Source organism: Neofelis nebulosa, chromosome 3, assembly GCF_028018385.1.
Source record: "Neofelis nebulosa isolate mNeoNeb1 chromosome 3, mNeoNeb1.pri, whole genome shotgun sequence".
Classification (NCBI taxonomy): Eukaryota; Metazoa; Chordata; class Mammalia; order Carnivora; family Felidae; genus Neofelis; species Neofelis nebulosa.
Genome location: NC_080784.1, coordinates 199319991 through 199335766, shown reverse-complemented (window position 1 = coordinate 199335766; position 15776 = coordinate 199319991). Strand labels below are relative to the sequence as shown.

At 50.2% G+C, this 15776-nt stretch overlaps 1 protein-coding gene across 3 annotated transcripts in view; it reads right to left on the bottom strand.

The window, feature by feature from the left end:
* Nucleotides 1-15520, bottom strand: part of HS3ST1 (heparan sulfate-glucosamine 3-sulfotransferase 1) — a 29619-nt gene extending 14099 nt beyond the window's left edge. The window contains exon 1 of one of the 3 annotated variants that reach the window (XM_058723085.1): nucleotides 15057-15520. The gene's annotated coding sequence lies outside the window, so the exon portion shown is untranslated. Of the gene's footprint in view, nucleotides 1-2668; nucleotides 2885-14943 lie in introns of those variants that run through there. The other 2 variants (XM_058723087.1, XM_058723086.1) reach the window with 2 other exon arrangements.
* Nucleotides 15521-15776: the final 256 nt, after the last annotated feature.

The window sequence follows — 15776 nt, the reverse complement described above, 5'->3', positions numbered from 1 at the left end:
AACTGAATTTTCAAGACTTCCTGCTAGTCTCACACGCCTTCAAGGCCATTAACGCATTAATGAAGGCAACCCACACCTTGAGGCCCTGCAACCTGCTAGCCCATAGGATGCTTCCGCGACAGGAGTCTCGATAGGCATCGAAACAACAAAACTGACGGACCCCACGCTGCCTTTCGACTTTGACAACCACCTTCACTTCCCCCACCAACTGGTCTGAACATGCAGACCGGGCTGTGGACTCCAGACTGGCACCCAACTTAAACCAGCAGGCTCATTAGCATCCAATGTACCCCGGAGAAGGAATAGGTTTGACAAGGAACAATAGTTCAAATTAAATGAGGCTTGAAGATCGTGCTGAGATTTCTGGTTTGGCTTTCCATCATTTGTCTTCAAATGCTGAGAGTCATAAAGACTAAGACATTGAATAATGTTGAGTCACTAAACCGGATTCCAAGAGGATTGCCTCTTACCATGACTATCTTCCTTCTTCCCTCAGACACAACCCAGGAGCCTAGGTCATCCACTCAGGACACAGATGCCAGGCCTCCTGTGTGCTGGTCCTCTCGCTGGCATTGCCCAGGGACACGGGAAGATGTGTCCTCTCAGCCCCAAGGGGGCTCACTGTGTAGGGGGCAAGACAGGGAGACAAGCACTTCCAGCCCAATGAGATGTGGGAGGCTATGGGAGGGACACTATTTTAGCAACTTAAAAACCATCCAAGAAGAGGGTAGTTTGGGACATGCTTCATGGAAAACACCCCTGAGAAATATTCCGAGGTCTGGTGAGGACAAAAACCAAGTTCAATGTTTTTTTTTTTTTTTTCTTGAGAGGGAGAAAGAGTGCAAACAGGGGAGGGGCAGAGGGAGGAGAGGGAGAGAGAATCTCAAGCAGGTTTCATGCTGAGTACGAGTGTGAGACAGGTCTTGATCTCCTGATCTCACCACCCTGGGACCAAGACCCGAGCCAGACTCAAGAGTCAGATGCTTAACCGACTGAGCCACCCAGACACCCTCAAGTTCAATGCTTTTAACTGAGGTTCAGTGTAAAGCAATAACAAGGAAATAGAGAAATGAATGCAGGGGTGAGGGAAGATCAAAGCAAGGGAGTTCAGATCTACCAGGATTTAGACCCTGCCTTAGGTATTTGCCCGTGGAAAAGTCACTTTCCTCTCTGGGCCTCAGTTTCCCCACCCAAAGACAGAAATCTTTTCTTATCATCTTGAGTGGCTACAAGAATTAAATGAGAGGGGCGCCTGGATGGCTCAGGCGGTTAAGGGTCCGACTCTGGATCAGGTCATGATCTTGTGGCTCATGGGTTCCAGCCCCGCGTCGGGCTCTGTGCTGACAGCCCGGAGCCTGGAGCCTACTTCCGATTCTGTGTCTCCTTCTCTCTCTGCCCCTCCCCTGCTTGCACTCTGTCTCTCTCACTCTCTCGAAAACCAATAAACATGAACAACAAAAAAAAATTTTTTTGGAAGAATTAAATGAGGTATTGCAGGGGACAACAACAACAACAGCAGCAACCCTGGCCCACCTGTACAGGACAGGTGGATCCTTCCTACACAATCATATTTGCTTAGTCAACGGTGCTTGATGACATCGGCCTGAAGAGAAGCACAAAGGAACGATAATCACAACAATTTCGGTTTTATAACAACGGGTCTGCTTACATAACTGTCACTAGTAATGAGAGAACCACACCCTTCCCAAAGTTGGCAATAAGAAAAAAGCACTCTTGGGTGCAAACAGGAAATTCTGCTGTGTTGATAGCCAGGCAGAGAGATACAGATGACAAGAAAAAAGCAGAATTAAAAGCCTAAAGTGGCTCTTAATCTAATGTTTTTAAAGGACAGCCATTATGAGATAATTAGCCTTTGTGCCATCTTTAGGGAAGGACCATAAAGCACCATTCAAGTAAGAAAAGGCAGCAGGTGAAGCCAATTCTCAACACATGGGGTCGTGGAAATCAGCGGGGCCCGGTGGCCTGTGTCACCAGGATCCTCACGAATGGCTCCCTGCCAACCTACAGCCCTTCTGCCACTTTTGCTGAAATTGACGGTGAAGGAGGGGTAGCTGGGGATCAGCAACGGAGAAGGAATAGCTGGGGATCAGCCGCGGAGAAGGGGTCGCCGGGGATCAGCAGCCAGCAAGGCAGGCCCCACCCCTCAAGACTGAAAGTGTAAAGAGGTCCCCGGACCAAGGCTGGGAGAGGCTGGGGAGGCTCGTGGGCACACAGCTGTTACCGGAGCTCTACAAAGGACAGGCCACTGGGTGGAGGTGACTCTACCCAGGGAACATCTTCTTGGGACAAAGGAGAGCTGCCCATCTAAGCTCGAGAAATCTGAACGCAAACATCAGCCTCCTCTCCAAGAAACAGAAATATCTCTATTTATAATAATGGCACTTTCGGGGCACCTGGGTGGCTCTGTTGCTTAAGCGTCCGACTGCAGCTCAGGTCATGATTTCACGGTTCGTGAGCTGGAGCCCCGCGTGGGGCTCTGTGCTGTCATCGCAGAGCCCGCTTCCGATCCTCTGGCCGCCTTTCTCTCTGCCCCTCTCCCGCTCACGATCTCTCTCAAAAATAAGTGAGCTTAAAAAAAATATATGTTTATAATAATGACACTTTCACTTCTCAACTCCACCGGAAACCCTCCCACACCCCTTCTCACCATGCAGGTCCCCACGTTCTTCAGCAATCCCGCATCGATCTCCTGGACCAGGCACGGGGGGTGCACAGCTCTAGAAGCGGTGGTTTGCCCCGCTCTCCAGGGAAGCTGTTTCCTGAGGGATGCGGCCGAAACAGCAAGTGATGACACTAATGTCACCTGTGTGGGAAGGCACACTCCAGGACAACTGCACAGGCAGGGCCATGCTAAGGTAAGGGAGACGAACACCCCCTCCCCAGGCAGCCCCTCCTCCCTTGGCTGCTCGTCCCAAGTGGGCTGGTGGCAGGCCTCGGTTCACGAAAGTCTCCCAGAGACCTAGAACGACAGAACACCTGCTGTCTCAAACGGTGCACATCACAAGCGAGAAGGGAAGAGAAAATGCACAATGCATGGGCGGTTCTCAAAGCTCTGGGCCAGATGTGACACGCGTCACTTGGCCTCACTGTCCTTGTGCACAGCAAGTCACACGGCCACGCCCACCTTCCAATAGGAAAAGTGCAACCCTCGTGTGTGTCCACGGGGCTACCACACGCACATTTATTCATCACGCAGGGGGGGCAGCGGACGGCGAGGGCATCCAGGACAAGCCTGTGACACGGCCCGTAACTGGGGAGGATGGGGAGAGGGCAGCCGGGCACAAGACTGCACAGGGCAGAATTCTTGTCCACATTCCTGATTTATCTGGGGGAACACGGGGTGGTGGTGCTATGGTCTGAATATGAGGCATTGGACGGAACAGCAAACAGCGAGCGTGAGGCTTGAAAGATGGGAACGTGGACGCCATGCTGCGGGGACTTGAATTTCATTCCTTTTACTATATAAAAAAAACAAAACGGCCAAGGGAAAGCTAGCCTCTGATCACCCACTATGCACGTGAAACATCCTGTACGAATCACCACATTTAATCCCGACAACCCTAAAACAGAGGGTACTGGGGTCTTGCATTATTTCTTAGGTGCCACCTGCCTGCCAGGCACTGGTTCAGGCTGGTTCCAGGTTTGGGGGCTCTAGACAACACCTCCGTCCTCCTACAGTTTCACCTACTGAAACAGATGAAACATTAAGTAAATAAGTGTATAAACACGCATAATTAAAAATCACGAACAATATGTGACTTCTGGAGAGACTACCTTGCCCAGGGGGATGCCGCCATGAAGCGAGGCGGCCGGGCACGGACCTCCCCCTGTGTTTCAGAGTCCTGCACTTAAACGCTGATACTGTAAATAATGGGGCTCCTTGGGATGTTCTGCATCGGGGGACAGGGCAGGGACCCGATTATGTTTTTGCGAAGTCTGCTTGGGTCCGGGGGAGAGCTTAACATAAATACTGCAGATTGCAAATAGCCGTAAAAGTGATGGAGCTGGGGAGGCAAATAAAAGTGAAACCAGAAGAATACAAGATGTGTGTTTCAGCTGAAGACAGCAATAAAAGAGACAGGACGCGGAACAGGATCAATTCCCGGCTACAATGTACAAACATGAGCGTAATAGTTGCTCAAAGGCAACAGGGACCAATTCAGGGTTACGTAGTTGATGAACTGTCCCTTCCCACTGTTTCAAATGTCTGTGTGCCTCCATTTCCTCTTCTGTGATTCTGGCCCGTGGCATGTGACCAAGTTTTTGGCGAATGGGACCTATAGGGGAATCCTGCACAGGCTTTTGAGAAAGATTTCCTTCTCCAATGAAAAGAAGAGAGTCCCCCCACCTTGTTCTTTTTGTAAGAGCAGAACACTGAGACAGGCCACCCTGGGGAAAACATCATGGCCCTCTCACCAGCTGGGGGGGGGGGGGTGGTCAGCCGGAAGGAGGAGGCAGACTGAAGGTGAAATACTATCCTTACGGACATTCCTGATCTGCTTTTCAAACAAAATAGCCTTACCAGCAAGAAAAGCTAACCGGGGCCACTCAGTACTGCATTATAGACATTTGGTCTGTACCAGGCTCTCAAATAGGTGTTTTACATGCATCATATAACGCGACTCTCACCTCAAAAGTCCATGAGAAGCATAAACCCAGTGAACAGGTAAGGCAACTATATATAAGGTTTGGAAAAACAAAATCATTTCCCCCAAGTCAAATAATATACTCCTTTCTGGGGCAAAGGGTACCCTTTTGTGCCCAGAGTCACTATGAACTCTAGACTGGCCTGGCCCCAAGAATGCTTTCCCCTTGAGAAAGACTGAGGAGGATGGGTCCATCCCCCATGGAAATGGTGGGTTCCTATGATGTGTGTAGATGGGGCTTAGAGACCAGGGAGGTGTAACCATTTCATAGGGAATAATCAGGCAGAAGAGATGCCCCCTGAAACCCTCTTTACTAAGGGCTGATATTTAATGAAAGGAGATTTAAAGCCAACTCAAGAGTAACAAACTCCCTTGCAGCCAGAGGAAGACGACGAGGGGACCGTGGCCGGTCCCTCCACCAGACAGCACTGGGTCCCCCTGTCTTCAGTCTGTACCTGTGATTTTGTGCTGTCACTGAACTGGAGAGAGGCCCCAGCTTCACCTTTTATATCCCATTCTCCGTTCTTTCCAGGACCACCATTACAGCTGTGTGTCTTTCCCTCAAGGCCATGGACATTCAGTTGGGGTCCTGAGAAGCTTCGGGGAAGGGAGTGGAGGTGGCATTGACTGAAATGACAGCACTGGGATTTAGTCCGGAGCTTCCGAAGACTGCCCCCGTTACAACAGGTCACGGCCTTCCACGTTCTTCAAACTCTGCTGTCTGCTTTTAATGGTTTCTCCGTCCAGGCTGCTTCTCTAAGTTCCTTTCTCTCCCCCTCCCTCTTACCCAGGTTCCCCTCCTCTACTCGGTTCCTGCCCTCACATCTCCTTCCTTACCTTCTCTGCATTGCTGCTTCTAATCCCTTGGCCCGGAAAATGAAATAATAAGGTTGGTTTAAATTCTATAAATGAACACTCGAGAAACAAAGAGCAAGAGACTCAGACAGTCTCCCCAGAAAACGACGCATGAGATCAGTCCTGGTCCCTGACATTCTAGATAGAGCCTGTTTCGCTTCCTTCTGTCGCCTTAATAATGGTATCTTTTTTGGTAACGTTAACTGTGAGTCAGGCACTGTGGGATGCTTGCCTTGCTTGTTTGGTTTAATGTGCACTAAGCGATCCTGTGCTGCAATTGTAATTATGCCCATTTTGCAGATGCGGAGACGGAGGCTTAGCGATGAGAAGGAACTGGCCTCTCCTGCTGCTCTGCGGCCAAGAAGCACCCGTTGCTTTGTGGCTGAGAAGCAGCAAGGTGGATTCTAACTAGATCCCTGGCTGGGTAAGCCTGGGTACTGACTGTTGTGCTGTTTCGCCTATTTTCTGGCCCACGCTGCAGGTAAATAAACACTGCTAGTGAGCAGCTCAGGTTAAATGAAGAGTTAGTAATGTTCTATGAAACAGAAACTAATGACCTGGCCATGGGCAGTATTGCACTACTGAGAAAACCATAAAACTGCTTTGGAAAGTCCACGGCAACGGAAGCCTTGTTAATTTCGCTCCCCACCAGGTTATCACCTAAAATGGAAACACAGCATTTTCACTGCCAACCTCAGAGCAACCTACTCCAGCAGTCTTCAGGGAGCTTTCTGACTCAGTTTATCACCTGAGGTCATCTGCTAGGAGGAGCGAGTCTGGAAGACCCTGTAACAGTTTTATTAGCTTTGGGTTCGGCGGAAGGGGGAGCAGTGGCAGGCGCGGGTTTTCAAAGCCCAAAGTTTCCTTCAGTGGCCTCAGCGGAGCCCTCGTTTGGACCTTGTCTTTGCAACCCCAGCCCTACGGGAATGTGCTCGGTGCAATATTTGACTGTATCCTGGTGGCCTCACGGGGTTGAAACCCTGTCTTCCAGAAGTTGTTGGGAATAATCTGGTGCACGCTGTCACCACTTGGGAGAGAATCTGTCTCACTTATTAAATGCACTGAGAGATCTGGTTAGAGCCACAATTCTTTGGCTTCTGTGAGCAAACAAACAAACTTGCCTTGGATTGAGCCGCGGCTTAGCTCACCAGAGAAAACAACCCCTCCTTTTCTCCTTGGACCACACCCCGGTCCAAGGTCAAGATTATATCACCTTCAATATTACTGTTCTCCCCTCTCTAACTTCTTAGGATTCTAGGACTTTCACCAAAATAATCTCTCAGAACAGTCCCCACGAGAATAGGAACACTTAATAAAATACAGTTCTCCCAGTCAAATTTATATTTCATAAAACAATGGATAATTTTTTAATACTTAGTATCTGGGATACACCTGTACCAAAACATGACAGGTTGCTCAAATTGAAATTTAACTGGATGTCCTATATTTTTACTTGTAAGCTCTGGCAACTCTACACAAGAAGAATATATGTTTTCTGGAGATTTTGCTAGGCATTTTCTAATGGCAATCTCCTGTAATTCTCATTAGAACGTTAACAAAACAGAGGCCCAGAAAACTGTATTTCTCAGGATGACGGTCGGTGAGGGGACATCAGCCATTCAAACAGATGTGACTTCAAAAGCCACGTGCTCTCCACCACAACAGTAATTCCAAAATCGAACCCCAGAAATCTGTCACTGTCACCTTCTCCCTCCTTCCGATCCTGGACGCTGGGGAAAAAATACCTGGTGTAAGACATAATTTAAATAAAGTGCCAGCAAGTTTTCCGAAGGAGACGCCCAGTCCGTGCTCACTCCTCGCCCCTCAAGTATTTATTTTTCTGAGCACAGCAAGGCAAGCATGCTTTTCATTTCAGCTGCTTCCGCAATCACCTTTCTCCCGCTGTATTTAACTGCTGATACAGGACTCTGATTGACTCTCCTAAACTAAGGAGTGGAGACATTTACACGAAACAGCTTACTGCGCGTGTACCTAATCGGCAGGAATTCTAGGGGAAATTCAACAAGACACAAAATGCATCTCGGAAAGTGCTGAAATGGAAGTTCTTGACAAATAAAAGGAGATGCGAATGTTTTAAATCTAAATATATTTCTTCCTTTAAAGAAAATGCGGGCTCCTCGGTCCTCCAGGGATTTAAGGAGTCTCCACCTTGGGCCATCTGCTCACTGCAGGTGGGGAATCATGGCTGCAAATCTGGGATCTGCCTCCCTCGTTCTGGGGATCTAAGAAAAGTTGCCTCAATTCCAGACCTCAGTTTCCTTAAATATAAAAAAAAAAAAAAAAAAAAAAAAAAAAGAAGATGCTAAGAGCTCTCCGGCTCTCTGGCTCCCTTGAAGGGCTGGGTGCAGGAAAAACAACAACAACCAAAAAACAAAAAACAAAGGAGAATATGGGTATTATCACTCAACATAGAAGTAAGGAATTATCAGTGTCATCATTTTCTTTTTTTTCCCCATTTTTTTATTCTTTTTAAATCTTTTTTTCATTCTTTGCATGCCAGAATGCTTTGGAACAGCCCAGATCTGCTCAGCAAAGGGTTCCTGTTAACCCGCTATTCACCTGGGGTGACCACATTAGGAATCCCTAACTTGGACAAATGACTCAAGGAGGGCTTGGGGGTCTATACAAAGGGTGACTCCGTTTTACCATCCTTCTTTGGCTTTTCTCTCCATGCCTCTCTCTCTTTCCTTAAATATTTCTTCCCCAAGAAGCCTTCCCTAGTTCCCCCCGGAAAGAAATGTTGCCTCTTGTTTCTTTTCTGAGCAACCACTTGGAACCAGTAACACTGTTCTAGGAGCTGGTGGGAGAAACATGCCTGCATGCCAGATGTCTGCCCCCCTGGGGCACATGTTCTGATGGGGAGTCACAGAATAAAGCAAGAGAGCCTGAGAAGTTAACACGATGACTCCAGATAAACATCATTGCTACAAAATCATGCTATGAGAGAAAAGGACTGCAATGAAAGAAATCAACACATTGATTGGAGGGAGGTATTCTCCAGGAAAGGTGTGTCAAGGACCCAGGCAAAGCCCCAAGCACTATGCATTTACCCCTCCTGTGTAAAAACATGCTAATTGATCTGACTGTCATACTCACTCTAAGTTCCTTAAGAGTAAGATCTATTTTTTAATCTTCTACACTGCAGTCAACATCAAAGCCCAGGGTAAATTTGGCAGAGTGCGTATCAGAGTTTCAAAGGGCACAAGTACCTTTCACACATAGAAACAGTTTTTAGAATACCTCATTTGGGGGGCACCTGAGTGGCTCAGTTCAGCGCGCAGAGCCTGCCTCTTTTCTTCTGTTCCCTTCTCTCTCTCCCTTCCCGGCTCATGCTCTCTCTCTGCTTCCTCTGTTCCCTTTTCTCTCTCTGCCCCTCCCTTGCCCATGCTCTCTCGCTCAAAAATAAACATGAAACAAAATTAAAATACTTCGTTTTTGTGATACAAAATGAACTTTCAGAAGGATACAAAATGTCATTGCTAGGTAAAGAAATTAAAGGTTCAAAAAAATCTTCACTGATGGTGGGGTCCTGGCTTCAACCAGGCAGAGAAGCAGAGACAGAAAGGGTTCCTAGCACAGATCAGATGCTTGATTACAAAGGTACTGAATGCCGGAGTTCCAAGTGCCAAACCTCGATAGTTAAGGCGGACGTCCCACAATGCTTGCTCACTTTAGTTACCTACTCTTCTGTGATCATTTATTAATGTCTTCCACGCTGGTCTCCAATTTCCTTGAGGACTAGTCCTTGATGGGTTTTGTTCATTAATGGATTCCAGCACTTACTCCAGTGTCCGGCACCCGATAGACACTCAACAAATGGACTCAATAGTCGATTTCATTAAAATTAACAGTATAGTCTGGGGCGCCTGGGTGGCTCAATTGGTTAAGCGTCTGACTTCTGCTCAGGTCACGATCTTAAATTCCGGCCCCAAGTCAGGCTCTGTGCTGACAGCTCAGACCCTGGAGCCTGCTTCGGATTCTGTGTCTCCCAATCTCTATCTGCCCCTCCCCTGCTCTCTCTCTCTCTCTCTCTCTCTCTCAAAAATAAACATTATTATTATTATTTTTTAAAGAGTACAGTCTGTTTTCAGGGGTTTACCTGCAACAGCAACTCCTAGAATACGATCAAGGGTCTAAACTCCCACACCAACAATCTTTTATGTCAGATTATGACATTTCACTTTGATTACACTGAGTCAAGAGACTGAACTTTGAGATCCCTGGTTCCTGGCCTAAGGTATTAGCCTAGCACTCTGGCTTTTCATATGGCCTTCTCCTGATTTCTCCTTAGCATATCACTATCCAAAGGAGGACAGATTATCATCCATCTTGCTTTAATCTGTCCTGTCCCCTGGAAGGTAAGTACAAGGTCAAGAATTTCCACCTGTGTTATTCCCTCCTGTGCCACCAGTGAGTAGTGCAATCCTCGGTCCATGGCTGGAAGTCAGTACACATGTGTTAAAGGTCTAAATGTGATCGTTGTAACTGCCTCTTAGGACAGGGAACAGGAACCGCCAAGCAAACGCTCCTTGAACATGAAGGGTAACTCACTGGAATGCTGTCTACACAGCACGCCCAATAACACCTTTGCTTCAACATTCTGGGTAACTGATTTTACATAGTCTCATATTCCAACCGATTTCTTCTCTCTCCCCAGAAACCAGAGGCCATACTCTGGAAGCCTGTGTGACAGATATATAAAGTCTACTTACAGAAGTGCTCTGTTTGGCCCACATGGTATTATTTTTTAAAAAATCGACTCAACTGCTGGTACTTAAAACTCAGTAGATTCTTTGCAAAATGGTGAGCTTACAGCTCTTGGAAAAAAAAAAATCAGATGTGGCTGGACAGGGCCAGAGGTCCTGGCCACCCCGATGTTGGGGCTGAGCTCCAGTGCCCAAACCCCACACTTCTCAACCAGGCACCGGCTAAGGCCTGTTTCACTCAGGCTGGTACTGGCCTGGCCTCGGAAGGCATTTGAATGTACGACCCCTGCTGGAAAGCTACCAAAAAGCAGGCAACATGGAGGGAAAAAAAAAAAAAAAAAAAAAGAAAAGATGCCAACTGGGATCTATTTCCATTATGTTCAAGCTATTCTTCGCAAGAATAACGTATTCATTTTTCCAGAACTCTGGTGGTACCACATAACCATTGACAAACTATGGCCCAGTAAATATTATTCTAACGGCCTGAAAAAGCTATGAGCTTAATTCCCTGTGGGGAGAGGAAGCTGAGAAAGCTTCATGCCGGAGGCAGGCCTGAAGACGGATCGTGAGAGGCTGCACAAGAGCTGGTTACAATTCCGGCTAACTCAGAAAAAGGAGCTTCCTTGAAGACTAAGGGTTACCTCCAGGAATTGATGAGAAGCTGAGAAGCTAAAAAGCCAGGCTTGGAAAAAGAGAAGGAAGGAAACCTGGGTGCCAGGGAACATGTCAGGGTCATGCCATGGGAACAGCACCTCTGGGAAATCCTGAAATCTCCCGCTGCTGCTGACGCCACTTGATTCATGACTCACGGTGGTAAATGAACACTTAGCTGTCCTGACGTCCCTTAGCAAGTCCCTCAAGATGCCAGGTCCCAGGTGGGATCCTCCAATCGAGCCTCCGTTCAGGGCCCAGAGAGATGGACAAGGAGAAAGAGCGCCCCACCTCCCACTGAAAAGTCCCTCCAGGGACACCTTCCAAAATGCAAAAGTCCACTGTGGGGTAGGAGGATCTTAGGTGGTGATGGGAGGGATGGGGCAATATGATCAGTGCAGCGGCACAGAATGAGAACAGACAGACCCGAACTCCAATCTGGAATCTTCTGTACCTTCAAGAAAACCAGTTAACTTTTCTTCTGATCTACACATTCCAAATCTCTAAAATAGAAATCATGCCATCTGTCTGTGCACAACACAGGGTTGCTGTGGAGATTCCGTCCAATCGTTCATTCAAAACTACTTGTTGAGCCATTTATTAAGTGACCAGGCACTTAGCTAGGTCCTGGGGCCAAATCTGGAACACCCACAATGCAACAGAGACCCAGTGCTTTATGCTGATGACAGATTTAGACAAGGGAGCCCAGCTCCGGTCCTGAAATTGATCATGTATTACTCTGCCCCAACTGATGCACTCATCTGCAACTCTTCTCCTTTTCTGATTAATCAATTTCAGCTCCCTTCCTCGAAATATACATACATACATACATATGTTAAGATACAAAATCCATTAAGTTAACTCTTAAAAAATACTCTACAAAATTTAACTCTGATCCTGAAAACAAGAGACTAACGGCTCTGAGGAGCAGGGAGGCCTGGTGCTGACCAATTTTAGGTGATCACAAGGAGATACCAGCCCATTATATGAAATCCTCTCCCCCATTTAACCTTTAGCATATGTAATTGACACAGACATCAGCAATCTGTAATTAACATTAAAACAGACCAAATGAAATTTGCAGGAAATACATGGTAAGTAGCCCTGAACATTTTTCACCCTTGTTTCACAATTGCCAAATGCTCTGCACATACGTTTTCTCACTTTCTCATAAAAAATCTTTCAGCCTCTTATTTTTCAGAGGAAGAATTCAAGGCTCCGAGGGAAAGCTAATTTGCTTAGGGCCTGGGGCAAGAGGCGGCCTGCAAATCCCACTAGCACACTCACCACTCTCCCCACTTAGAAAAGGGCAGCTTCGGTAGGAAGCACTGGTTCATTGGTGGAGTCCAAAGAAGATACACCAAAATCACGGAGGACAACTTGGTCTATTCCAACGCCCACTGAAAAGTTACTGCATTTGCTACATAGCAGCTAGAGCATTACAACTCTCCAGCTTTGTCTTCACCCCTCCAAGACTGTCTCTCAGAACAGGGATCCTGGCTTAGAGACATGCCCCGGAGCCTGCTGTCTGAGCCCTGACCCTGGGACAGGCTCACCTACAGGATATCACCTACAGGATATCAATACATTGTAGTGTTCTTCTCTCCAGTCTCTAGGCTCAACAGAGAGAACACGACTCACGACTCAGTACTCAAGGTGGGTGTGTGTTACCCTGGGTAGATGCCCTGGCAGGGGAAAGGCAGTGTGCACGGATCAAGCAATTCTACATCAGCCCGTCCGTACTTCTAGCCCCTTCCGGTCACTATCAGGTGGTAATTCAAGGTAAGAAAAGCTTCCACATTGCTTTTCCCTTCAAAGAGCTCTCTCGGGGCTTTTCCAGTAAGGAACTTTCTTCTTTTGACAACGAAAGCACAAGCCTCAACTGTATTGGGGAGTCCAAGCAAAGGGTTCCTAAGCATCTACACAGAGCAAAGCACTGCTTTGGACTGGAGGACTTGTGTGTGGCTTTATACTAGGGGTACCAACAACAGAGCTACGAGCCCTGGGATTTTCCCAATCCCATTTGCAAGTTCAAGGTACCACTTTCTCACCAGCTTCCCAAGCAAAAAAACAAAACAAAACAAAACAAAAAAACCAAACCTCCCATTTTAAAGCTACAGTGCACCATACACCAGGCAGCTTGGGCCAATCCTCACTCAATGCTGCTGTCCTAATTAACTGCGAGGACTTAGGAATGCTTAGTCACGAAGTTGTGAATCCCAGATCCCCATCAACACGGGCTGAGAGTTAGAGGGACCCACTGGAGCCCAGAAAGGCTCCTTGAGAAGCTGATCCTTCTCTTCTAGTTCTGGGGAAAACCTTATGTAACACAATGGTCCATTTGAACATGTTACTTCTGCAATCTTATGGAAGTAAAAGGATGTAAGCCCTGGAAATGCAAAGAATAACGCGAGGATTTGCAGTTGAAGCGTCCATCTCCCGGAATTTCACGAGGTCAGGCTTTTCTAGCTGCACCCAATCTTGCTGAAAACAAGAGTATTTCCAAACGCCAAAGGATGGGCTTTCTAAACACAGGGAGACAGAAGAAGTTAGGTTATGTCCCTTCCTCCCCCACCCCTTTTTAAGACGGAATTCCTGGAATTAACCCTTGAGTGGAAGTTGGTAATTGCCTTTCAATGAAATTAGGTGAGATGTGGCTGCAAAGCGAGAACGCAAGAGTTAGGACCCAAAGGATCCTGCGTGCGCCCGGGCTGCAGCCACGAAAGCCAGCCAAACGACGGCGCCCGGACGCAAGGGACTCCTACCGGGACCGGCTCCCGTGGCGGGCGGCGGGCGGCGCAGCCGAGCCGGTGGTGCCCGGGTTCCGAGAGCTCTGGCTGCGGGAGGAGGAGCGGATACTCTCCATCCTCACTTGGCTGTTCCTCGCGGCTGCTCCCTGCCAGCAGGGTACCGCTTCTGGGAGCGCAGTGCGAAGAGAATGGATTTGGAGTCGCCTCCCCAGAATCCCCCCAAAAGCACCTTCCTGCAAGTAGTGGCTAAAAATAGCCGGCGGATAACGCTGGGGGAGGAGCGAGACGCGCGCAAGGCAAGGCGAAGCGAGGCAAGGCTACGTCTTGTCCTGCACAGTGGAGGGCGGAGGAGAGATGCAACCCAGCTCCCGAGAGAGGGGCCTGGGTACACGAAGAAGCGGGGACGCCCGCCAGCGAAGGGGGTGAAATGGAAGACGCACAGCGCCGGCAAACAACCGCGCAGCCAAGCGCACCCCCCACCCCGAGCCTTGCAACCCCGCTCCAGCTCCCGCCCGCTTCTCCATCCTATGCCCGGCTCTGGAAGCCGGCCCTCCGGCTCCCGGGACAGGCTGGGGCCAGAAGGGGGAGCAGCGCGCAGTCCGCCGGCTGGCTCAGAGAGCGCACCTGGAGATGTCAGGCTCGCCTAGTTGTGCCCCCGGTTCCGAGAGGGGGTCTTGTGCGCTCCCATCGCGGGTGGGCGCCCCGCCTCCCCCCACCCTCATCTGCCTCCACCACCCAAGGTGGTGCTCGAAATAGAAACAGAAGCAGAAAAAAATCGGTGAAAAGTACTATGAAAAAGCAGGACGGTGTAGAACTGGCATTCGGGAAAGAGATTACCTATGGTCCATCGCCTTAATCTCTCTCCGCCGGAACATCCCCGCCCCTTGGGAGATGTCCCGTGTCTCCTCCACTCCATCCAAATGCAAAGGCAAGGCAGACCTAGGTTTCCCCACCCGGGGTGCTCTCTCCACCGACTGACTTTTGCTGACTGTATCCCTGCCCCAGTTCCCGGCCAGAGTGGTACCCGGGCTTTGCTGCGCGCTGCGCTCCGGCCGCCCCGAGCCGTCCCAGGGAGATGCGCTGGGCAGGAACTAGCTCCCTGGCTCTGCTGGGGGAGGATCCAATCCACAGAGTCAAAAAGCCGAAAACCTGTCCATAAGGGGGAAAAAAAAAAGTCCCTCGGGATTTGCAGAGCTGAGAGGGCAAGGCAGGAGGTGAGAAGGATGAGAAAACCCCGGATCTCTCCTTCCCTGTTCCCCCAAATCCACTCCACTTGCTCCAGCCTCGACTCACCTTGGGCTCTGCTCTCGCCCTTAATCCGGGACGCCGGTGAGGGCACCCCGACGGCCCCAAGTCTTGCCACTCCCCAGCCTGGGAGGCCCCCGCCACAGGCGCGCGGCACTCACCTGAGCTGCGCCGCGGTCCAGCCGGTCCGGCGCCCGAAGTCGGCTCTCGGGCTGGGCCATGGGCAGCGCCGCGGAGCACCGGCGGCCGGCGGAGCGAGCCGGGAGGGAGGGGGGCGCCTCGGGGCAGGCGGACGAGGCTGGGGCGCAGGCACCCACGGAGATCCAGCAGAGACGGCGGCTGGTAGCTGCCGGCGCGCCGGGGACTTTGCAGGCGGGAGGCTCGGCGATCAGTCCCGCGGAGGGGAGGAGCGGGAGGAGGAGCAGGAGCAGGAGGAGGGGACGGAGGAGGCCGGGCCCTGAGGGAGAGCGCGTTGGGCAGAGGAGGATCGCGAGCGCCCACTGCTGCCCGGCCCGCTCCGGTGCTGCCCCGAGTCGGCCCCGCTCCGAGCGGCCGCGCCGGGTTCTCGCCTCCCGCCGACCGGTAGCGGACAAGTGCATCAGGCCCCGCGGCGCGGCGGCTCCTCGGGTTTCAGTCCAGAGGGAGGGGACCCGCGCGGCCCGGAGGGTGGGGTCGGCTGTGGATTGGGTGACGCTGCCTGCGCCGCAAACCTGGGACGTCCCGTCCACGCCCTCTCCCCCGCTGCGAAAGGCTAGGTCCGAACTCCAGCCTCCCTCCCCTCTTTTTCTGCACCCTCCAGCTCCGCACGGCCCCGGGGTCGGCCCCGGGGTCGGCGCCCCTCCCAGGTGCGTCTGCACCCCCAGTTTCCTCCCTGGCAGGTG